Raw genomic sequence first — 25,683 nt, 5'->3', positions numbered from 1 at the left:
GTATTCACAAAATGTTAATCCCACATCGTGGTGTATTGATGTGTACAGGGGAATACTACATCAATATTTACTAAAAGATACTCATCACTCTAATTGGTATTTGCCAAGATCCTCAAAAGATCTCCTGAGTCCTTAATATAGGAACCTAGGGCCAGATGTAGCAAAGGTTTTTACCCATTCTGTGTCTATGGGAAAAAGTGTTCGTACATACGGCCCCTAATATCATCACAATAGGTGCTAAATAATGATCCACTTAATCAGATATTTTCTCATAGAGAGAATCACATGCTGACCCAATTGGTCTTCCTGGAGGGTTAGTCATTGACTTATGTATCTCCAGGAGAAAATATATCATGGGAATTGCGGGATTATCTTTTTTTTTAAATTGATACTCATTATCATTAAGTAAAAATTGTTGATGCCAATTTCTCAGTTTCAACTTCACTTGATGGACTATTTGGTTAATCGGATTATGTTCCAATCTTTTGTAATTTAATTCATCATTGAGTTGTCTATATGCTTCCTTGATGTAGTCTCAAGTATTAAGAGCTACTGTATTGCCTCCCTTGTCCTCCGGTTTAATAATAATCTTGTCGTTTTTTTGCTAAATCTTTTAATGCCAACCGTTCCTTCAAAGTTAAGTTCTGTCCTTTACCTTGATGCCTTGATTTTTTTCAGTTTTTCCAAATCTCCCAATATCAGTTCTGTAAAAGACCTTTTTGCCTGGTGATACAATTATACTTCTCTTTAAATGTACTGAATTTGTGTTTGTTAGAATCAATTTCCAACATCTCCAAAACTTCCACTTCTGTTAATTCATCATCTTGCAAATTATGATATAGATCAAATATAGTTTTCAAATCTGGAATTTGATCAATACCCAGTTCCTTACATTCAGATTGGATAGAATCACTGTCATTGACCTCTGACTCATAAGGGCGTGTTGCATAAAACTTGGTTAGTTTAAGCTTTCTGATGAAATTATAAATGTATATATGTCCATCAACATAATTAAAATGAGCTTCAGGGCAAAAGGAGAGTCCTCTATTCAACATTTGGTGTTCCGCTGATGTTAGTTCATGATCAGATAAATTCACCACTAAGTTCAACATCATTGTTGCTTCTTCTGACTTTTGAGAGGGTATTGTCTTTTCTCTTCCTCTTTTGGCTCTTCTGGGTTTTCTCTTTTGTCACTCAACGAAAGTTTTGAATTTGTCCTCAATCTCTGATTCTCCCTCTTTCCTCTCTACAATTGCTGATCTAGATATAGGCCCATATTTATACTTTTTGATGCAAAACTGAGCAAACAAAGTTTTGCGTCAAAGATTTTAACACTGGCTTGCACCATTCCTTAACACTATCTGAACTCCATATTTATACTATAACGCACAATGGTGGTAAGAAATGATTAGCATAAAAAAATTATGACATTAACCCTTGTACCCTGTCGTGAGGCAAAATGACGTTAATGCTGCTAAACTGACTCAAACCCATTTTGCAGCATGTAAACATGTTGCAAACGGATTTGCCCCGCATTTCCATCAACTTTAAACACACAAGCAGAAAGAGTGAAATTTAAAGGGAAGATGGAAGCAGCACCAGCCAAGAGAATTCACAGAAGTCCCAGATGAAGGAAAAGAAAAAGAGAAAGTGTTGGTTCATTGAGGAGGAGCACGACATACTTGTCAGAAAAGTGATGAAGTGTCACAACCAGCTCTTCGTTACCTCCAAATTGGCAATTGGTAAGAGAGAGGCTACATGGCAGCAAATAGTGGACAAACTCAACAGTGTGGCAGAGGTGAAGCAAATTGTCACTGCGTGCAAGAAGCGCTGGCGTGACTGCAAGCTTAGAACAAAGGAGAAAATGGCTAGGAACAGAAAGGCAGCCCTGAAAACTGGAGGTTGAAGTCCAGTACCACAGGAGGACCTGGATGAGATGGAGGAGATGGTTGCAGCGGTCATCCTGGAAGAGCTGGTCACAGGAATACAAGGACAGGACAGCAAAGACTTCCATCAACCACCACAAAAGCAGGGTAAGTTGCATGGGGGAAATAACTGCCAATTTTACAAATGCCAGAAGCGGGAAGACACACTCAATGCATGCTAAGGGATTGCAGCGGGACACAGTGCCCATGAATCCAGATGCAGTATTCACACATAAGCAACACATGTACACACCCTTAGAGGTGCTATGCACTACAAAACATACACAACCTGGACATACATCAATCACTAGGGCTATACACCAACATGTGTATATGCACCACATTGGATGGAAGGCACGTATAATTACTATGCCTGTGGCAGTGTCATCACAACACCCCTTGCATATAGTCATACCTACTCTACCTACACAACGTAGACATCAGAGAAGATGGAGAAAGTCAATACCATTCCTGGGTTCATGTCATGGTGGTGTCTCTTGCAGAACCACTTCGCTACCGCCATGTCCCATTGTCGAAACACATGTGTGCTGTATTTTACAGCACACATTGAAATGGCACCTTAGCTAACATTACTTGTAAATTTGCAGGAAGGAACACCACCCAGCACATATACAATACATCTCTACAATACAGCCACTTCTTCATCATGCTGCATCAATGCCTGTCTGGGTGCAGGGAGAACTAATCTGTGCAGCTGCTGGGGGAATTGCATGGTGGTCCCGTATCACAGTAAACATTGCACTACGCTGTGTACCTAACCTGGCGCAGTGTTGAGCTACACATATTGATGCTGATCAGAACTGTGCCACTAGAGAAAAAATGCGCACTACAGATTGCAATCTGTAGAACACAACACATACAGGTTGAACCCATAACACCTATTGAGCCACATAGGAATGGGGAAACAAACACACAAATACAACATATGGGGTATGTCTCTGAACATCATGGTGCACATTATCACAGTGACGGGCGGGGGATGCCGCAGGGGCAAGTCCGGCGTTGGTAAGACTGCCAGTGCGGTCTTCTCTCCACGGTTGGCATTATGAGTTTCACGCTGGGATGGCAGGTGGAAACTGTGTCTCCTTATGGCAGCTCTGTGGGGAAGTCACCACAACATTGTTGCTGGATCAAACAGAGCCAGCACCAATCTTGGGGTGCATTGGGTGATACAGCACATGCTGCACTTTTCACCGCAAATCAGGCAGTGGACAGCGCAAATGGCCTGGTCATGGGGTCCTGTGCACTGCACATGCCATGCACATGGGCAGTGCAGCAGTGCCCAGGGGCACACCACACCCCATTACCACCAACCTTTGCATGGCAATTGAGCCGCCATGCAAAGGCTTGTGGAAAAGTGGAATCATAGGGGGTTATTCTAACTTTGGAGGAGGTGTTAATCCGTCCCAAAAGTGACGGAAAAGTGACGGATTTGCCACCAGCCGTATTACGAGTCCATTATATCCTATGGAACTCGTAATACGGCTGGTGGTATATCCGTCACTTTACCGTCACTTTTGGGACGGATTAACACTCCTCCAAAGTTAGAATAACCCCCATAATCTGGAGGGTAGCGCTGATTGCAATGCTCGGCTGGTGTCAAAAAGACAGGTAGTATTGCCAGTCTGTTAGTTGGCAGCAACTTGGCAATGCCAGGCCATTGACCCGTGGGGCTTTCCCCAGAGTCGAAATGTGCCAGTTCCATCTGCGCTGTTGGCGGTGGTCAGTTTGCCAATGGCAGTCTGGTGGTCATAGGACTGCCTGACTTGTAATGAGGGCCCATGTGTGCACTTGTACAACTAGCTGCATTCCTCCATCAAATTAGCTAGAGGCCCCGATCAAAGTTGAAAATAAGTCGACTGGCTATGTTCATAATTTAGTGGCATCAGGTACTGTCATGTACAAAATGCTGATCAATAAATGATACCCATGCCGGCCATCCCGGGTCCAGCCCTGTGCCAGTGGAAAATTAGCTGTCCTGCAACAATGCAGCATCCCTTGCACCATTGTGCAAGGTTGGCTGCGTTGAGGGGGAGATATTAGTTGTGAAGGAGGAGCACCTTCCAGCACAACCAGAAACAGAAATGGGAATCTGATAGGTCCATGTGTGCTGTGGAATGCAGCACCATATACAAACTTAAACATGAGGCGCAATCAAAGTAAACTTCATCATTGCGCCTTCGTAATGACATCTCTAGGGTGGTGTAAGATATTGGTGCCACCTCAGGTGTATGAAAACACGTAAATCTGTGACAGTGCCAAAATGCAATATGTGTTGGTGTGGCTTGACCACCGCGACAGTCATTGCAAGGCCCTCCCATGCAAACTGATGCATGGGAAGCAGTCGTAATTAGAAGGTGGTGTCAAGCCAATATAAAGGTATACATTACACCTTGTAAATATGATGCAGCCCTTTGCGCCACCTGAGCTCCCCTTTAAGCGACACTCAGGTAGGGCAAAGGACTGATAAATAGGACCCTCAATGTATAAGAACAATGTTTGGGCTGTAAGATGTCACTGAGCCTCCAATAGCAATTAAAGAAAGTGTCATGTCAACTGCCACAACATAGAAAGATTGATTTTACACCACCTAATTGCAGAGGATGATGGCCGTCCTGCTGATCTGCCTGTCCTGGATTTCACTGGTGACCTGGATGACCGGCTGACAACCATCAGCCAACAGACTTCCAGGATGTCCTGGGATCCCTCCAGTCACCACCCCCAGTTGCAAGGAGGACACCCAATGTTGCGGCCTCCCCAGATGGTCCACCCAACACCCAAGATATACTACTTGCCATTACAACCACAGCTCAGGACCCCGAGGACACAAAGACAAGCTTCCAGAGGACAGTGATTGAAGTCCAGTGGGAGTTGGCCAAGCAGGTGCGGGTGGGGATGGAGACCATGCCAGACAGCCTAGAGGGAATGCACACATGCCTTGTGACAGCTAATGAACACAGCTGCCATTGGAGGCTCACACTTCCACTGCGTGGAGTCCAGCAGTGTCTTGTGGACATAGCTGCTGCCTTGAGGGAGAGGCCACAACAATTGCCCTCCCAAACTGGCAGCAGCATGACAGACAACAGGCTGGAGTCCATTGAACATGAAGTGGGCTCCCTCAGGGAATACACGGCTGCCTACCACTGCGATTTTGCAGCTACATTGAAAAATCACCAGTTCCTCCTTGCTGCAGTGATGCCATATGTCTTACCACAAATGGCAGCTGCCGGGAGCTTGGACTCCTCATCTTTAACCCATGAAGTGTGTGTGGCCCGCCTCTACCTCTCTACCACCACCACCAATGTCACAGGAGGCACCACACACATCAGAGGATGAAGATGTTGCAAAAATTACTTTTACTCGGGAAAGTAGCCAGTAGCACTAGTCTGTGCCACATGGCCAGTTTTCTCCTTAGTTCTGGGCTTAAGACCATGCCAGTGTTGTCACAGTAGGATATGTGCACTCTTCACCCACCCACTGTTGACTTGGCTGCTATGGACTGTCATTGTCTTTCACTTACCATTTGGCAATTTTTGTTCCGCCACACTTATCAACACTACTCCGAAGCATGTCTCATGACACGTCCCTCAATCCTGGACTTGTATTGTGTCACAAATATCTGGATTTCACGAATGGGGTCTCTGGCCTGGATATTGTAATTATCTCACTTTCACACTGCCAATTGTACCTAAACATCTTATACACATTTAGCATGTCTATGTCTACTGTGATCCATCTACTCAGCTAAATGATTGTAATGTATGACTCCTTGTCATTGGTCACAGAACAGCAGTGCACAAGTGTAGGAATGTGGGGGCACAAAGTTACATACAAGGACCCTAACATGACAAATGCATATCCTGGTCATGTTACAAGCAATTCACTGAGTATATAAGAAATGAAGGATACATTTATGGTTTCCTCATCATATACTGCAGGTATGGCTGAAAATCAAGTGTAGAGCAACATTGTCAACTGGGAGTACCAGAAGAATTAATTGGTGTGATACAGAGGTAGCTAACCTTATCAGTGATGGCCACCAGTCAGTGTTGCAAGAGAGAGTTCCAATTGTGGCTGTTGTCAGATGTGTCACAATTCCCAACATTGTTACTACAGGACCCAAACACTCACAGCTGAAGTACCAGACTTACCTGTCCAACACAAAGTATAGTCATCATGAATGGTACGTACACTGGATGGCAAATTCATGGGCTAGTAGATGTGATGTTGCAGTCAATGAGACGGCTCTGTTGTCAATAGGGGTAGCACATGGTAATTTAGGGGTTTGAAGGCATGAGGGACTCCCTAGGCCATTTCCCCAATTTGTCCAGTGCACTCATGTTAAGAACCCTGAGACCCACACCTAATTACACAAAATGTCTACAATTATAACAAGATATTTATTATAATAACACATCTAAATAAAAACAACTACAACCTACCCTATCCGAAACTAACCTATACTAACTATACTTGTCATAGAACTACATCTATCTAACTATACTAAACTTAGCTTACACATGAAACACCACACTCTAAACATTGCCCCCACCCCCTTAAGAAACAAGATACAAGTAGGACAATAATTGCTACAACTACACATGTATTACCTTATCCCATGGCCTAAACAAATATATAATTTGTGCATTTATTTTTATATAAACACATACATACCCCAACATGACCCCCGACCCAACCACCCACCAATAAAAACATAAGAATAGTAACCCACCCCTAACTACACTTATCCTAACTAATGGCTACACTACACTAACCTACAACTAACTTCATAAAACCCAAACTAAAATATGTTATAAGGGAGGGGAAGTACAAGTTAATTTCTTGGACTTCTTCACCTTCTTCATGATATACTTCAATATTTTGCGGTCTTCCGCCAAATCCTCCACCAACTTGTCCAAACAACTGAGGATTACGTTAGTGTCCTCACGTAGATCCAGTTCAAACTGGGATGGCCCAGCATCTGGCGGTGGCAAGACTGGTGCCTGTGTGGCGACTGGTACTGCAGATGTGGATGGGGTGGGTGCAGCTAGGAGCCCCAGCATAGTTGAGGAGCTTGCTACATGCATTGTCTTGGATGGCTATGTGGGTCCCCTGTGTGGAAATGCCTGCCATTCCCCAGAAGCTTTTCTGCTCAAAAATGGCATGCCAAGCGGCGGTATCCTGTATGGACTTCCAAGAGGTGACAGTATTGTTCGGCCCTCTGTGTGAACTTTGGCATGTTGGCAGCTGTAAAATGAGGACAAGCAACCATCAGTATCAGCATTCGGGGGAGTATGTACAGATTTGTAATTTCCACTGCTACAGCTTATTACACATTCAGTCCTACACACATTTCTCAAAAAAATGAGTTGCTTCTCATCTGCATCTATATCCAACCATACATCACCAGTATTTTGTACATGTCAGTGGGATGACGTCAATCCTTTGTGAATCAAAAGGGGCCAAAGCTGATAGGAACTAATAATGGCCTGCTCAACATCACGCTCATCTACACTGTGAGCATCATGTGTCTCAACAAGTTTGGATTTCCTGTCTCCCTGAGTATAAGGGGGGTTGGGCATGCAATCCATCAGCTCAACACCTCTGGTACTACATCAAAGCCTAAGCGCTCATCATGGAGTGAAGGTGTGGCCCATTTGTTAGGGAGGCTGCTAACTACAAAGCTGGTATAATATATTGTAGTACATCTATATTCATATGTCCAGGTGTAAAACCTGGCTTCAGCCTACTTTACAAGGGTCCAGTTGCATTTTCCATGCTGTAGCCACATGTACAGCTGATGCCACCTTGCCATGAGAAAGGCTGGGCAGACCCTGAGCTGCACATCACTGTTGTCAAGACATAACAGCACTGTATGCCCCACCCTATGCTATCTACTCCTACATGTGTTCAATAGTACACACATGATGGCTGTATGGATGCCCTTAAGCTCACAGTAATTGTGACACAGCTTTGGGTACTGCAACTGTATTAAGAAGTGTCTTACATCATTAGTAGATGCATGTCAGATTTCCTCACAGCACCAGCTACACATACGGCATTGCCTTTTTATGCATCTGTGATGTGACCTACATCAGTAACAATTCACATATTGGCTGCACCATATTGGGAAAACTACTGATATCTGGTGTTAGGAGGTTGATAGACTTTTACCTGAAATACCTTGAGTGGAGTTGTCTACACATTAAGTACACTGATGACTGCAGTTCTGCACAATATGGCTCCTTGCTGTACCACTACCTCATCATCTCTGGAGGGTACTGTCTCCCACATAATCCCCCTAGAGAGTACTGCAGTTAGGACCCTACATCTGTGCCATCTTGTCAACAAGTATAAGCTATGTGTGGCACACATTGCTGATCATGGTGCTGTGATAAGGTTTTTTACAACAGGCATGCTATGTACATATACAGCTGGCCTGTGACCTATAATGTTAGACATCCATGAATATGTGGTTAGCTGTTATTATTCCTTTTACACACAATTCCATGGCACCACACTTTGGCCTTAGAACTACATGCAAGCCAATCTCATTGCACAACCCCACAACATAGATGAAGGGAATTTGATGAAGCACCATGTTGACGGGCAATTGGCAGAGCAGCACTCCGCTATATTCAAAACCCAAGGATGCGCCTTGTTGAATAGGAGATGGGGCATCACTGTTTTGTCACCTATGCCAGTGCTAATTTTGCTTGCAGTATTTAACCCAGCCACCCTTGCCCGATGGTGCAGAGATGGCTGCGTTCAGGGGGAACTGTTATTGCGCATGGAGGGACCCTTTCTTACACAATCATAATCTTTTTTGCACTTTTGATGTGTGCTGCCAAATGCAGCACCCATTGAAAGAGCAAAAATAAAAGGTACAAGAACATATATTTTAGTTCCTTGTGCCCTGCTTACACCACACCTTGGTGTGTTTTCAGAATTTGGTACCATCTCTGGTGTAAGAAAATATGTTGATTTGGAACACCATCTAATTGCTATGGGTGTTGCTGTGGCACAACCATAGCAACACCAATTGCATGCTCCTTCACACAAGGTTCTGCATGTGAAGGGGCCATACTGCCAAGGTAATATGAAGCCACAAAATGTGTCTTAAGCCCACCTTGTATACACAGTGCAGGGCATAGCGTCCCCGGAGCCTCAAAAAAAGTGAAGCTCCGATAGTGCTTGGGCCTCTTACACATGCCCCATGATGTCACCATCCATTCTGTTGAATGGTTCAGAAAAAACAGCACTCATTGCATTCTACACTTCGGACTGACTCACACCAAACCCTGGATTAGCTAACAGGAGCAACAATATGATATTTATGAATGCATCAGTGTCTTCGAATCTCACTACTTCTCCTATGGTGTATGTGGCTGGCCCACCTGTAAGACATGAATGGTAAACATTGCTTAGTGTAAATGCAAAGTTTATGCAAATGGACAACATAGTTTAGTGTAAACGAGTTTGGCTGTGTGAAGAAGTCATCCAAATGGAAGATCAGTGAAACTGACAGACAACTATGATCGCTCAATCACTCAATCACACATTCTCCCTGATGAGGTAGACTGACACATCTACAAACCATTACTGTTCATGACACTCCTGTGGTGCATTTCACTGCACCATCTCTACATGGCATTATAATGCAGCTGTCTGGTAGCACAACTCCTCCATGACCTTATGGGACAGCTTGAACATGTATATCCCACCTGAAGGCAATGGTATGGTTGTTTCAGTGCCTGGCCCATTATCACAATCATAGCATTTCACCCTGCTTGATATGTAGTATACACCTATATCATTATCATAGCAAAATTATAAACTGCTACCATGGGGTTGTGTGGGTTTTCCAAGGTGTTGAGGATTGAGATTATACATCCTTCAGTGAAGTAAGTGAATGTGTGTGCCATCACAAGGCAGACACACTATAAAAATTGCAATTGCAGTGGACTCATGTGAAGATAGTTGTACCTACCTGCACATTGACTGATTTGAAACATGGATGCATTGCAATGATGTGTGCCCTGCATCTGTTGCCATGGTATACCATTGTTGAACCAGTGAGGGATAAGTACATGGGAATAGGAATATGGCTCAACACAGACACTTGCTCAGTGGTCAGAGGGTGCATCTGGTGTTGCAGATTGGTGAGTGATGTGCCAGTGATGGAGCTGAAGCAGCACAGCCCCATACTGTCAATGAGGAGCAGCAGGCCAGTGGAACATACCCAGAACATTTGTGTGGTCATGGAGATAAGCTGACTCAGATACACAATGCACAGGTCAAATGGAACTGCCAGTAGTCTGGAACCAGTGCATGGTCAAGCTCCCTTACATGGCCTTGCATAATGACACCAAGGGGCCTATAGGACTAAAGTATTGCAGCAGCTATTGCATCTATACTGTCCTTGTGGGCCTTAGTGCACCCCTTACTCACAGCCACGCCTGTGCATAGTCAGAAATAAGTCACAGCATGATGGCTTTGTGGTCCAAAATCATGTATTAATGTTAAGGCCAATGATGCACTCAGCAGGAGTTGCTACAGATCACGGAAACGTTTGCTAAGTACATAGGGGCCCTTCTCATACACATATATGCCCAAAGTTCACACCTTCACTCAGCAGCCCTACAGAGTGTTTGGAATTCAAACTTAAGAAAATAAGGGGGTTATTACAACTTCGGAGGAGGTGTTAATCCGTCCCAAAAGTGACGGTAAAGTGACGGATATACCACCAGCCGTATTACGAGTCCATTATATCCTATGGAACTCGTAATACGGCTGGTGGTATATCCGTCACATTTGGGACGGATTAACACCTCCTCCAAAGTTGTAATAACCCCCTATGTTATTACTCTGAGGTTTGGAGTTTGCCTTCCCTATCTTATTTTTACACACCCTTTCATGCATGTTTCATGGTGCAGGCCTCATTCTTAGCTGTTTATTGAAAAGTTTAACTGTGCATGCGTCACTACGATTTGGACCATATATATCACTAGGTGCTGAGCCTGGTGAAGTGCAGGCCCTGCTGCACTCCTGATACCACCATCTGTGTGCCGTCTCCAATGGACTGCACACCATGGCGGTAGTTAGGGGGAGTAGCATCAAAATGTTTGACAGTAGCACTTTGGAGTCTAGTGTCAAACATGTTTTCGCTAGTCCTGCTAAGCACCCAGCTGCCCACTGATCATAATGGGAGCATATTTTTAATGCCTGCAAAAAGCAGGCGTTAAGAAATCCACCACAAATGGGGTGCAGCAATCTCATTGAATTCTTTGTGCCAATTTGGAGACCTCCTTTACACCAGAACTGCCCCTTGCATACATTGTGCCTGGCACAGCCATGATGTGTGCCAAGCCAAGCCTTTCCAAAGTGGAGGGCATTGTGCCACTTTGTAAAGACACTGCGCTGTAAATGTCAGGTTTGCGCCACCTTACCGTCAATAATATGACACTATGGCAGCGTAAAGGTTGCACTAGGGGCTCTTAAATATGCCCCTTTATGATGGTGATGCAGGGTTCATCATACATGTGTCCTGCATTGGCTGAATTGCTGTACATTTGAACTGCAGGCCTCAAGTGGCACACAGACTCTTAATACAGGTTTCATACAACATGTACACAACCATTACATGCAGCACTCAGACTTATCTGAAACTGTTAGTCTAAACCCTAAATGGTCCAGCAGATCCTGCTCCCTTGCCAACAGATCTGCACACCGATGCTTCAGCTGGTGCTCATTGCATCTGGTCTTGAAAAGGCATGTGAGGTGGTGGACCACCTTGCCCCATCGCAGCCGCCTTGCCTTGGTGGGGTAGCCGAGGATCACCCAGCCACCCAGTTGCAGCATTAGAGGCAGGTAATGGGCCACCAATCATATGAACCCCCTGAGTTTATCAGCGGACATCCTCCCCCTTCTACCCTTTCCAGACATTCCCAACAGGGAAAGGTCATCACCCGAAACAAAATAGGAAAAGGAAACTTAAGCCTAACAACTACCCCAAACTACCCCAACAACTAAACTACCCCAGACAGACACTCCACGATACACTGACAAAAACAGTACACTTTCAATACAAATTACAAGTAAATAGACAATTTAGACACCAAAAACACAGGACACAGCACAAGGGACACAACAAAACCTCCAAACACACTGCAAATACACCAGCACCTCCAAAACACAACCACACAGTCACAGGGGAACAGACTGTGAAGTGAAAGTGAAACTACACTCACTGTACCATGCTTGAAGGCAGAATGTCCTGGTACATCACTTCCTGGGCATGTGCTTCACATTATTTCTGTTGTACACCTTTTTTTTACACTTGATCGAGTCATGCGTCAATTTTTCTCCATGGTGTACTGAGAGAAGTGGTAGCGTTGAATTGCCGCTCAGGGCCCAGGCATCATTTTATCCACGTTGCAGTGTGGTGTTGATGCTTTTGTTTTATTTTTTATACGCATATCGGAATAGCGTCATTTTTTCCATTATAGCCCTTGAATGCGCCCTGATTCAATTCACGTGTCACATGGGATATCATACTATTTGGTATATGTCTGTTGCCTTCATGTACAAGTCTATGCATTAATGTCATTACAGTGTCATTGGTATGTTCAACCAATACGTGTATTCATGAGTCAGCTGTAGACACTCTCTCATACTTTGTGCATATGTGCATGTGTCCCTACACAAAGTCCAAATAAATATTGGCATGTGTGCTATGTGTGTAAAGATGTGTATGAATAGTGAGTAGCAGGTGGACTACATAGTTATGTCTGTGGGCAATATATGTATACATACCTACAAACATATTTGTATTTAGGCCCCATCTCAAACACATGCTTAGGCATGTGTCAGCCATTACATTTTGTACTCAGAGTATGCAGTGAACTGGAACGGCATTGACATCACGTATCCCCTGTCAAGTTGAGTGTGCATGTGTCTCTACTCACTGGCTACTTATTGTATTTAACTAGTCATAGGTCAGCTACACATGTGCCATGTAGTTTCCCATGCATCTTAGTTGCTGCAGATGTTATGGTCATGTGTGTTGGTGAGCAATGCTATATGCCATGTGTCTGTATAGACATGTGTTGTGGGTTTTGTGTAACACATCACAATGTTGCTGTGTAAATGGGATGTGCAAGCTCACATTAATATATTCCGGCATAGACAGAAGTTGGCTTTGTAGTATTGCCTGTGTAGTCACATCACTAGCACCTCTGTTTTGTGTGTCACAACACAATTGATGAGAACATTTTTACTGTCACAAATGTTGTCATTATTTTGCTGCTAGGTTAGCTTTTGTACTGAATCCATGTTAGTCATGACTGTCACATACAATGTCGTACCACTGTGTTGCAGTATTGCAGTGTAGCATAGATGGCAATCCTACTCATCTTCATCAATGTGTGAGTTTGTGTGGCAACACAAACCCATGGTTGCATGTGAAGATGTAGGTTAATGGTGCTCCACTTTACTCTGCTCCATGTGCACATGCATCAAGCATCTGACATTATCATACGTTGATATTGTCAGAGCAGTGGTGCGTGGGTTCATTGAGCTGGGATCTCTACCATTAATGATAGTTAATTTCCATCCTGTGAACACTCCATAGTAGATGGAGACATGCACAAATGTGGTCATACAGACCCGGTTGTTATGATTTCCAGTGCAGTACTTGATGTCAGCCTTCCCCTCTCAGGTTCAGAGGTCGTGTGCTTACACATGTAGGACATGTATAAATCTTTGGACTCCAAAGTTGTGTCCATGTTCCGCTTGCTTAGGGGTTGTAAAACTTTTGTAACATCAATGTTGGACAAATGACATGATACAGATGGTGTTCTATGTGACTGTCTCCTGTTCTGGTACCATGCGCAGGAACAAATACCTTGGTATGCTAGTGGCAAACATGTGTGAGTTATGTACAAATGTGGCCACCCTCTCTGCACATCAGGTAAAGTTTGACATGCAGACATTGGTGTCTTACAGTGTCTGTTTTGGTGTATGTCCGGTCATCATCTCTTTTTTCATCGATAACTGGTGAGGTATGTATTGTGTCCCCCATTGCTCCCAGTCTTTTGTCTGCTAGCACCTTGTACACATCTTCTACAGCAACATTGTCAGGTGACATAGGGACAGGATACAACATATGACATGTAATGTGGAGATATTCCCTTCTCCTACAACTGTCAACTTAGTAGTTAATGTCCCATTGGCAATATTAGTGAGATGTAATGAGTGCCAGGTACACATGACATTACACATGCCATAGCACTTGGGTAGTCTCCAAGTCACATGGCGTTTTGTATCAGCAAGTATTTGTGGGTATCTCAGAGCTGTCCGTCCATATCCTCCATTGAACATGGCAATGAAATTCTCCCTGTATGCCACAACCTAGCTGACTCTTACCATGACTGAATGATGTTGAGGTGTAGCATCTTCTTAGTGCTGTATTTATCCTTTGCCAGATGCTACCTATATGTGTATGTCTACTCCCACTCAGTGTGATGTACAGTCTTTGACAGTATAGAACAATACTGCACATGTTCACCCATGCCACACCTGATTGTGATATTGGAGCTATTTAGTAACATTTGGTACCATGCAATGGATCTGTCATGTAAGTGACAATGAGTGCTTTGTATTGCTATGTGCTGTGTAATGTTGTTATTCTGAGTATTCTGTGTAGACTTGCAGACAGACACAGGTCAATCATTGTGGATAATGACATACCCTTTGCTACCTAGGATGGAAACCCATACATTTGTCTTCATATATGTCTCATTATTGGCAGAAGGCATATGTGAAGCAAGCCAACTTGTGTGACAGGTGTTATTCCTATGTAGAAAGGGAGTGTTACACACTCTGCCTACTTTGCAGTCAGACTATCATTTGGCAGATGCATTCTCCCATTAAAATTCATAGAACTATACAATCTGATATGTGTTTCTGTATGGATTCAACACCCTAGCTGCTTTATGTCTCTGCCAAGACATTGGCCATTTCCCAGCCAACGTGTATGTGCTATACATGAGTTACAGTCCTCCATGTGTCAGGAATGTGGCCAATTGCAGTGCCAGAACATATTCCCATGGGCACACTGTGCAGGCTCAGTTTCCAACATTGAGGACATTCTGTGGGCAATTACTGAAGTAGCATTGGTACCTATGATGTCTCCCCCTTGACACACATGTGCCGTGCAGGCAAAGCTACAATCACACAGAGTAGTGACAGTGTTCGTTCTAACATTACTTAACCTCCATTTCTTATGAAATTGCACCTTGCCCCCGTGATGGCACAATATATGTAGTGGTGCATGGATCTAAGCCTTCAGAAGTCACATGCCAGGTGTTTGTGTGTCACTAATATGTGAGATGGAGTCTGTGGAACCTCCTACATCACCAAGGATGTTTGTACCATACTTGATGTTTTTGTGTTTCTGACACACTCACTGGGGTTAGAGTCACATTCCAATGGTAGATATATTGGACAATGAGTAGACCAAGGTGAATGTGGTTAAATAAATATTTATGGGAGGTATTTACAAAATACTGTTTTTGTTGACTACGTATAAAAGTTCTCAACAATGGTCAGTCTTCTGTGAACTCCTGCCTCTGTGTTTGATTGTTCCCCCTCAAGGTCCTCAGCCCCATCATCCTTCTCCTCATTGTGGATATCAACTTGTTCATCCCAGGGGACATTGTTTCAAGTGTTGTGCAGAATAGCACATACCAGTATAAACTTGCATACCAGCAGTGGAGCATACAGGAAGCTTCCTCCTGTCAAGTCTAGGCACCTGAACCTGGATTTGAGAAGGCTAAATGTCCTCTCCACCAGATTGCATGTTTTCCTGTGCCCTTCATTGTAGGCACAACGTTCATTGGTTGTTGGATTTACAAATGGTGTCATGACCCATGGTTAGATGCCATAACCTTGGTCAGCTGCAAAGATAAGAGGGTGAAATTTAGTAAAGACTTGAGAGGGATCTGGAATATTCCATGGCACTAGTTGGTTGCAGTTTGAGTGGTGAATCAGAGGTGATCGTGGTATTGTGTATGTTCCTGATCTTGTAATATAGTTCAATTTGACTGTGTTCATGTACATGACAATCTTGGGTACTGACTCATGGACCCGAATATGACCATCTGGATTCCAGTACATATGCTCATTATGTATGTAACATGTTTTGTGTAGTCTATATTGGTAGCAATGTCCTAGTGTTAGATGGAGGCTACCACCTCCTTGCAGCACAATGGTGTCAGCTATGGAGCCAGCATAGTAGCCCTACAAAGCCAGACTATTCTATCGATGTTGGCATGTGGCATTACGCATGCAGTGCAACACTTAGTGGGCCTTAGTGGCAGATGATGGTTATGTCAGCCATCTTGGTCCTCTTTACAAATCTGACGGTCTTAAGACTGCCAGACTAACAGTTCTGGTTGGACCGCCGCGGTCGTGGCAGTATGATTGTCACATTATGACTGTGGTGGACCCACCACGGTTGGTCTGCCAACATCACCAGGTTGCCAGCAGCCTTGCAGTCCCAGGCGTCATAATCTGCCAGGGCAGCTCTGCAAGCTGCACTGCCCTCTGGATTTTGACTCCCCAATCCACCAGCCTTTGCATGGCTGTTCCACTTCCATGAAAAGGCTGGTGGAATGGGGGTGTCGGGTGTCCCCTGGAGGCCCCTGCTCTGGCCATGCACTAGGCATGGGCAGTGGTGGGGCCCCCATGGACAGCCCTGTTTCATTTTCCACTGCACAAATTACAGGCAGTAGAAAGTGCAACCGGTGCTGTTGCACCCGCCGCAATGCCACATTGCAGCCAGCTCAATTACGAACCAGCTGCAATGTTTAGGCCCTCTACCCAGCTGGGCCAGTGGGCGGAAATGCAGTTTCTGCCCACAGGCCCAGCGGTGAGCTCCTAATAGGGCCGGTGGTGTTTAGACAGCAATGGCGATCTAACAGTAGTAGAAGTTTTCCGAGCGGCCTCTGCCAGCCACCAGACTCATGATGAGGGTCCAGGTGTCCAAGGATGTGTATCACATATTAGTATGATGATCACATTTGGTACAGGTGTATGTCCTTAGTAAATGGATTTTCAGCCAGACTTACTATACCTGCACAGTGCAGACTTTGGTAGGGGGCCCAGCTATTTTTCTAAAGTGTCACTTAGTACAGTGCATGTATGGCCAGTCATGTCCTCCATACTATTAGAGGGGCCTACTATGTCATCCATGTACATTACAGTTTAGCAGTGAATCAGCCCCATGGTGAACTATGGATAGACTACAATACAGGCATGATGGTGTTAGGGTGCGCTAAGTGGGGCATGTGAGGTGTCAGTTGAGTAGTTATGGCACCTTTTCTTATGATTCTGCCCCATGGTCTTTAATGGCAGGTACATTAGTCTTCCTATGTGTGCAATACAATTCATTTGACAGATGTATGTGCAGACTACAGGTATGTCAGGTATGTGTAGATGAGATGTAGTTGATGTTGGCACAACTTGGGTGACATTTGATGTAGATTGTGCCTGAGTCTTGCACACCATGAATGAGGGGGGAATGTGCCTACATGTGACTTTTTTTTACGTGGCCATGCCATATGCCATTGGTATGGCAGAGCTATTGTTGGTTTGGTGTAATGTGTGTGAAGTATATTTAGTAGTCAACCACTGAACACTTATAGTGGTTTGTAGTCTTCTTCTGTATGCAAAGGGGAAATAGCTCCACCTGTCCATCACGTGGTGTGGCTATTAGTTTGTAGCTGTGTTAGGTACATGTGGGTGTCTGCGTTTGTAATGTCCAATCATTGTGGTGTACATACGACATGTTGCATATGTGTTGTTGCCAGTACATCTGTGGTCCTATGCCCATGTGTATTTGTTGTGGTGTGTATGTTGTTCGTCCTTTAGGGTTGGTGTGCTGTGTGTGTTTTGATTGGTTGGTTGGCTTACCGACAAGTAGGCCATTGCCATATTGTCCATCCTCGCACCGCTCATTGATGGTGGAGTGCGGGAATATGAATGCATCATGAACACTGCCGGGATACCTGGCTGAGATGTTCGTGAAGAGCCCACGGTGGTCTACAATGGCCTGCACATTAATCAAATGGGTGTGCTTGTGGTTTCTGTAGAGATGTTCTGTGTCAGCAGGTTGCACCAGTTGTACATGTGTGAAGTCCATTGCTCCCAGCACATGCGGAAACCCAACAATTAGATAGACATCTTGATTGGTCTCCTGCTGCTGTTGCTGGGTGTTTGAGAAGCAGATGTGGTGGGGTGTGAGGCGGATGATGGCATCTAGGACCATAGGCAGGAAAACTGATATTGATGGCCAGGAGAAACCAGCCAATAGTACCCCTGTTGTCTGAAAGGATCCAGAAGCCAGCATGTGCCGAACAGTGAGGAGCTCTGTGATAGGTGGTATATTATTGGGAGTTTGCAGCCTGGCTGTGATGTCTGGTGCAATCTGCTTCAGCAGGCGTAGAATGGACTCCCAGTTGAGACGGTAAGTCCTGATAATGCCTTGCTCCCTAAGGCCAAGGAGGGTTGTCCTATGCCAAAATATCCTTTCCTGCCTTCTGCATCTTTGTGGGTGCTGTGGTGGTGTTTTTTGGGTTGCTGTTGTTGTGGTGGAGGGAGCTGCTGTTGTTGTGGATGTCTGCGGTTTGTACCTATCTTGAGTGGTACGACTGCCATGCTGTCTTGGAGGTAGCAAATGTTCCTTCTGTGAATTTTCTTTAAGTAGTGGTGTGTGTGCCTCATTTTAATACTTGGTCAGACCCAGGTGTTAAAATTTGACACAAAATGGGGTTAACGTCATTTTTTGGGTCCGCTTCCCACCAGTACATCATTTTAGCACGGAGGGATAAATATGGAGATACGGGCTTAGAGTCATTTTCGGACGGGTTAGCCTACCTTGCATTTCATTGATGCAAGGTGGGTTCGCACATCCCAAAAATTACTTAAACTCCTATATTTTGACGCTAGATGGGTCTAGCGTCAAAATATAAATATGGAGTTAGATTTGCTCCATTTTTGCGTCAAAATTAATGATGCATAAATGGCGCAAACAGAGTATAAATATGCCCCATAGTACCCTCATTTCCTCTAAAAAAGTTGTGGCTGTCATAACACTATCATATCTTGAAGGCCCTTCTCCTTCGCTAAGATCAACATCTGATTCACTCAGAGTATCCACTATATCTGAGCCCAAGTTTCCCTTGTTCCACTTGTGATCTTGTTTCAAATTGTCAAACTTTTTCGCAAAAAAGTTTTCTCCCTTGTTCATAATCTTTTTTATCCTTTGCAAATGTGTTCTTTTTTCGTTCCTGTACAATATCCTCATATTTATCCAGACGACTTTCCATATCTTTCCCGATCATTGCTTGGTCACTTTTATTATCATGGTTTTTTTAGGGTCGAGCCTGCGTTGCATGCGCTCGCGCATGCGTATCGCAGCAAGACGCTTTAGTAGTTAGAAAAGGGCTCAGAGCCCTGTCAACTTCACATCAGTGTTTTTTATTGGTTCGTGGGCTCGCCTAATAAAATCTGCTTGCTTTCATTAGTCGAAGGCACGCATATGTCATGCCTTTTCCGGTGGCTAGCCCTCCTCGAGGGCAGGGACCAAGTACAGAAAACATGCGAAGCTCGCTGTTTTCCATCGGGCTCGTGGACTTCTTTTTCTCTAATTTACGAGCGCGATCTCGCTTGGCAGAAGTCAAGCGCTTTACATAGTTAATTTCACTTTTTCGGGTTACGTACATAAATGCACTTTTGCCCGATAGGTGAAAAGTCGGGTTAGGAGTTTACAACGCGATCAGCTCTAACATGAGCAAACGCGAGACCCGTTGCATTGTAAATGCTTGTTTAGTTTGTCTTCAGTTTCTTTGATCATACCATGTGCTTCTTCTAAATCCAATTTAGCATATTTTATAAGGATTCTCATCGTGCACAAGTTATAGTTACCTTAGGACACGAGTTGTAGTTACTTTAGATAACTCTAACGATAACAGGTGAATGCCTATGGTTTTGAACATTTAGAATGTGAGACTAACTATAACGTCCCTGTAATCTTTGATTTTTTCAGTGAATATTTATATATATATATTCTTGTTGGCACACACATTCTTAAAAACACTGCAATCGCCACAAAAACATTGCAATGGATCTGTGACGTTGGATATGCAAATTTATTTCCCTTTCAATTTCTCAATAACTACTAAACGGATCTACACGAAATAAGCAAAAGCACAATCTGCTTGCCGAAAGCTAGCTTTCTGGCAAATTTAGTGCAATTCCGTCCAGCGGTTCGGGCTATAGTTATGTCTAAAGGTCCTATGGGAATTAACACGGGAAACGCAGCATTTTTTACACCCCTTTTTGTCTGCCCCAGCTTGACAGATCACCCCAAAACTTTCTGTGCATCACAAGAATCACTGTTACACTTCTTTAGGAAAATTTACAGAAAATTTGTCAAATGACAAGTTAATGTACACAAATAAGTATTTACAAGCTGTTTACTTACCTGTAATATGCTTACATTTACCATGATTTTCACTGCAAAAGGCATCAGCATAAATTCATAATTGTTGTAAAAAAAATTGTTTGAAAAGCCTTTGGTTAGAAAGCATTTTCATTACAAATCCTTTGTGGTAAAGGCTACTCATTGTTAACCCTTTGTGATAAAGGCTGTTTCCCATTCATAAGTACTACCTTTAGGTCCTCACTCTGCACAGAGATCTGCCCCAAGTGTTGACCTAAAGATAGTACTCCTAAATGCCCTTTGTGAATTCTCAAACTCATAAACTCAGACATTTGGTGTAAGTTTAGACAAAATGTCTAAGTTTTCCTTTGTGAATTGGGTCCACAGTGTTGGAGAAAGGGACCATGCTGCAGTTTAGATGCAACTGGATGTGTTATTTCTACATGAATTAGTAATATAAAGCAGTAGTGATTGATTTGGACAGTTCCATGTACCTTATGGTCAGATGCTTCAATATAAAATTATTTTGCAGGGTCTGGTCAGAAGGTTTCTGTGAGGTTTCTTGCGTTGCTCTTCATATCTCTAGCTAGATCATGGCGAAGCACACAGGCTAATCAGGTCTTATCCTGCTTGGCACTACAGCAAATGGTGCATCAAAGTCTGGAGCACAAGCACATCCGGTCTCCTGCCAAATACATTTATAGAGAAAAAGTTATAATCAATGATGGGGGGCCCTATCCTCAGAACTAAATCAGTGCTTCAATATGAATGGATGAAGAGTGCATGTAGACAGGAGTTATTGAGCCTGAAGAGAGTTTGAAGAGGGCTGGAGAGCTGTTATCACTTTGTAACAAGAGGAATTCATACTGGATAATCAGCTGCACATAAAGGATATGAACAGCCAAGCACTGGTGGGAACGGACCCCGTGTGATCAACTACCCTACGTGTAAGATGCCACTGGATTCAGCCAAGAAGGAGTATCTATACAGCTGTTGAGTGGCTCTTACACTTGCCAATGACAGATGATGGACTGGAGGCTTAGTCAGTGGCATGGGCAAGTTCCACAGTGCGGCTCTGTGATCTGACTGTTGACTGAAAGGATAGTGACCCACAAATAGGTCAACTTTAAAAATCTCAATGTCTCAATCGAAGTAGGGAAGAAGAGGCAACAATCCATGTCTCTCGGATAGGGGATCACATAAATAATGGCTGTCATGTTAAAAGCCGAAGTGAAAGGCTAGCACTTTAAGGAAACACCAAACAAGGATATTCTTAGCATTGATCAGAAATACATTAGCAGTCGATTTGCTGCATTAGACTGCCCCAAGGCCAAAGGTGCAGACTCAAGCCTGAAGCAGATCTGTGTCATCCACCTAAGGCTTGGCACATTGTGTTAATACCATTGTCTCCTTTACACTTTTCAAAGGAAAGGAGTTTGAGAAGCTGCTTGAGGTGTCAGAGGTCACAAAAAGACTCACACACTTTCAATGATTGAACTTGCAACTAAAAGATCAGGCAAATGCTGCAAGTAAAGCAGATCCCGGAAGGCACAATCTCCTTAGAACAATAGAAGAAATTTCAAAAGACTCGCAGCTATGGGCTGGGGCAGTGCAAGACTTAGTTTTGAGAAATCGCACAGGTATGCCACAGCAAATATGAGTTGAAACCCTGAGATTTAGTGGCTAAAATGACTTATCCCAAATGAATAAAAGAATTGTCAATCAATCTTGCTGAGAAGCTCCCCTTTGCCACATGGAATCCTAGATGCAGCTTGTCCAGGACATAGCCTAAAGCTAACACTAAATTTGTTTAAATGGGCTGCAGTCCGAGGGAGAGCTGAGAAAGAATAAAAATAAAAATCAGTAGACCTTTTAGTGGGTTGAAATTTTAATTGGGGAAAAATCACTTCACATTGTGGTCATATGAAGGACGATGCAGAATACTCAATGAACACTTGCAGTGGTCAGTAAATGAAAGAGTAAGCATTGTATATGTAAGTAAAATTGAATGTGGGCTCGCTAGTGCTCATCAAGCAGAAAGTGAACTCAAGGGCAATGTAAATCTGGATGTAACAGAGGTGATAAGCTACAGAACAAGAATGCTGCCAACACATTCACACATCATTGAATGGTGAACATATGTAAGGCGGGTGAAGGTCATCTGTCTATCAGAAGCAATCTATTATAAGTTCTATTTCTAGATGCTATCTTCAATATGTTACATTTGAAAATGGTGGTGGTGTGAGTATTATCAATTGTGCTTGGGCTCATGAATAAGAAAGGACAGGATGAATATCACCTTCTGATGGTGTAGTTTAAAAAAGACTCATTTTCACACTACACCTAGCAACAAGCCACTAACCTCCACTTAGGTCCAGTTAGGTCTCAGTAAATTAACCCCAGCTCAACCCTTGGTAGCTTGGCAACGAGCGTCAAGGCTTAACTTAGGAGACAGTGTGTAAAGCATTCAAATATCACCAAACAGTAATTAAATAAAACACAGGAAACAGTTTAAAAATCCAAAACCAATTTATAAAAATAGTTTCTATTTTTATCTTTAAAATGACACCAAAACGAATAAAATTGGATAAAGGGAACCGGAGATATGAATTTTTAAAGAATTATTATTTTTCTAGCGCTTAGAAACAAAAAGCGCCAATCGGGTCATCTGGTTGCACCTCGACCGGGGCAAAGTCAAAGTTTCAGGCCGACCGCGATGGAGCCCTGCTCGGCTACAGGTCGCAGGAGGCCTCGGTTAAAAAGTTACCTTCTGACTTAGTCTTTATTTTGAAGATTTTCTTTAGCGGGAAGAACCTGCCAGTCCTATCCGACCTCCTGGAGCCCTTCTCCGGATACGTGATGCTGGATTCCTCGGTGGAGATTTTTACCTACGGACTTAGTTGTTTTTTCGAGGTGAAAATCCTTCGACCGGGGTAAACCTGGATCTTGATCCGACGTCCATGGAGCCCTTCTCGGATACGATGGGTCCAGAAGTTCTGAGATGGTCCTTGGGGGGTGCGGACTACAACTCCCAGAATGCACCTGGCGCAAACTCCTTTTTGGCCACTGGGCAGTGGTCAGCTGGTCGCTTTCTTCAGGAGTTGGTGCAGGGGACTCTGGTTAGCAATTTTTCACCTGTAGCAAACAGGGAGTCCCTCCTTGAACCAGTTGAAGCCAGGCAAAGTCCTTCTTGTGGTGAAGCCCAAGTGTGCAGCTGGTGCAGTCCTTCTGAGTGCAGGTTCCAGGTGCAGGCCAGGGGTCCAACAGGGCAGTCCTTCTTCTTCTGTTGTTCTTCCTTGTTGGATGTGGTAGGGAACTGAGGTGTGGGTGCAGGTCTGCCAGTTTTATCCTTGCTCCTGGGTGAAAAGCAGGGGGGTCCTGGTTCTCCAATCAGGGGCAGGGTCCTTCCCCCTGCAATGACCACTTCCTGGGAAGTGTGGCAAAAATCCATCCCAGTGGGCAACATTCTCTAAAAATCCATCATGGATGAATCTGATTTTTGGAGGTTACATCTGGCTGAGCCCACCCACTGGTGTGGCTAAAAATCATAAACACACCCCTCTCCTGCCCTCTCCTAATCTAATCAAGGGGGCACCTAGTTGTCTGGGGTTGCAGGATGTGGGGGTGTTGCTGGTTGCTCCAAATGTCCTTCTCTGCCTTTGAAGACCAGTTTGGCAGCCCTCCCCCTTCCTGCCTCACCATCTGCTGAGGGGAGATTCTCACTCACAGGCACATTCCTTTGTGTGAAGCCAGGCCACTTCACACCTCATCAAGGCAGCTTGGCTAAGCTGCTGCAGGCTGGCCAATCAGAGCACAGCAGCAAAAACAATGCAGGGCTGAAATTGGCAACTTTTTAGGTAAAGTCTAAAACTTTTTACCTGAACAAGTTATATTAAATCCAACAACTGGAAGTTGTGGGATTTATTACAACAATTAATTTGATACCAAATTCTTGGTATGCAACATTTAAGGAGACTTTAAAATTTAAAATAAAGTCTCCCCATTCTAGCCTATGAATGCCATTTACTTCAATGAGGGACAAACACATGTGGCTGTTTTTACCTCACCAGGGTTTATAAGTCTATTTTTATAAAGTCCCTGCTTATAGTTACATGGCACCCAGCCCTAGGGGCACATAGGGCACACCTTAGGGGTGACTTATATGTAAAAATAAGGTAGTTTAAGACTTTGGAACTACTTTTAATTCCAAAGTCGAATTTGCATATAACTTTAATTTAAAAGCAGCCAGCAAGGCAGGCCTGCCTTTAAAATGACACTGGGCACCTCAGCAATGCACCTAGGTGTGCACCACCTATGCTGTGGTCCCTAAACCTACATGCCCTACCATATACTAGGGACTTATAGGTAGGTTAACGTAGCCAATTATAATTAGCCTAATTTGCATATCCATTTAACACAGAGCACTGGCCCTGGGACTGGTAAGCAGTACCCAGGGCACCATCAGAGTCAGGAAAACACCAGCAAAAAGTGGAAAATGGGGGCAAAAAGTTAGGGGGCCTCTGCAATCAGCCCTGTTTTCTCACATCTGTGTTTCCTGATTTGTAGTTATTTTGACACAAAGATGCACTAGAAACCTAAAGTGGGAGTGAGGAAGTAAAAGTACCTGCTGGTTACCATCAGAGCAGACATGAATCATGTGGTCTCTCACAAAAAGTGGGGAAGAGAGGGGTTCTACCCATCACATGTACTCCCTGAACATACTCATAAGTGTGTGTGCTGTTCCGTGGTGATGGTCCAACAGATCCAGTTTCGGTAATAGGTCCAACTGAGTTCATCAAGAGCATCTGTTATAGGAAGCACAACCCTTCACCTACAAAAAGGTGACACGCTTCATTATTGGCCTATGCTCCTTGTCTATCTTGAGCTGTAATGCTGATGGGATGCTTCAGATTGTTTTTTGCCACAAATCTTTTTCTTTATCTTGAAGTCTAGATTCCTAGAACCCAAGCCAGAATGTTTGATGGCTTTAATGATCTTGGATGGTCCTGTTAGGAAACCTAGATTTAATGGCATATCCCTACAGAACTGCACACCCATTTATGGATGCTAATCACTAGATGCCTGGTGATGACAACATTAGTACTAACACTAAATACTAATGTTCTCAAGTATCCCATAATATGTACTAAATCATAGCAATGTCTGAAGAACGATCCAATATAGCCTATCCCTAAAAATATCTCCTAAATCTGGAATGGAGAAGAGTAAAAT

Source organism: Pleurodeles waltl, chromosome 12, assembly GCF_031143425.1.
Source record: "Pleurodeles waltl isolate 20211129_DDA chromosome 12, aPleWal1.hap1.20221129, whole genome shotgun sequence".
Classification (NCBI taxonomy): Eukaryota; Metazoa; Chordata; class Amphibia; order Caudata; family Salamandridae; genus Pleurodeles; species Pleurodeles waltl.
The sequence above is the reverse complement of the archived record's forward strand: the minus strand, read 5'-3'. Positions refer to the sequence as shown.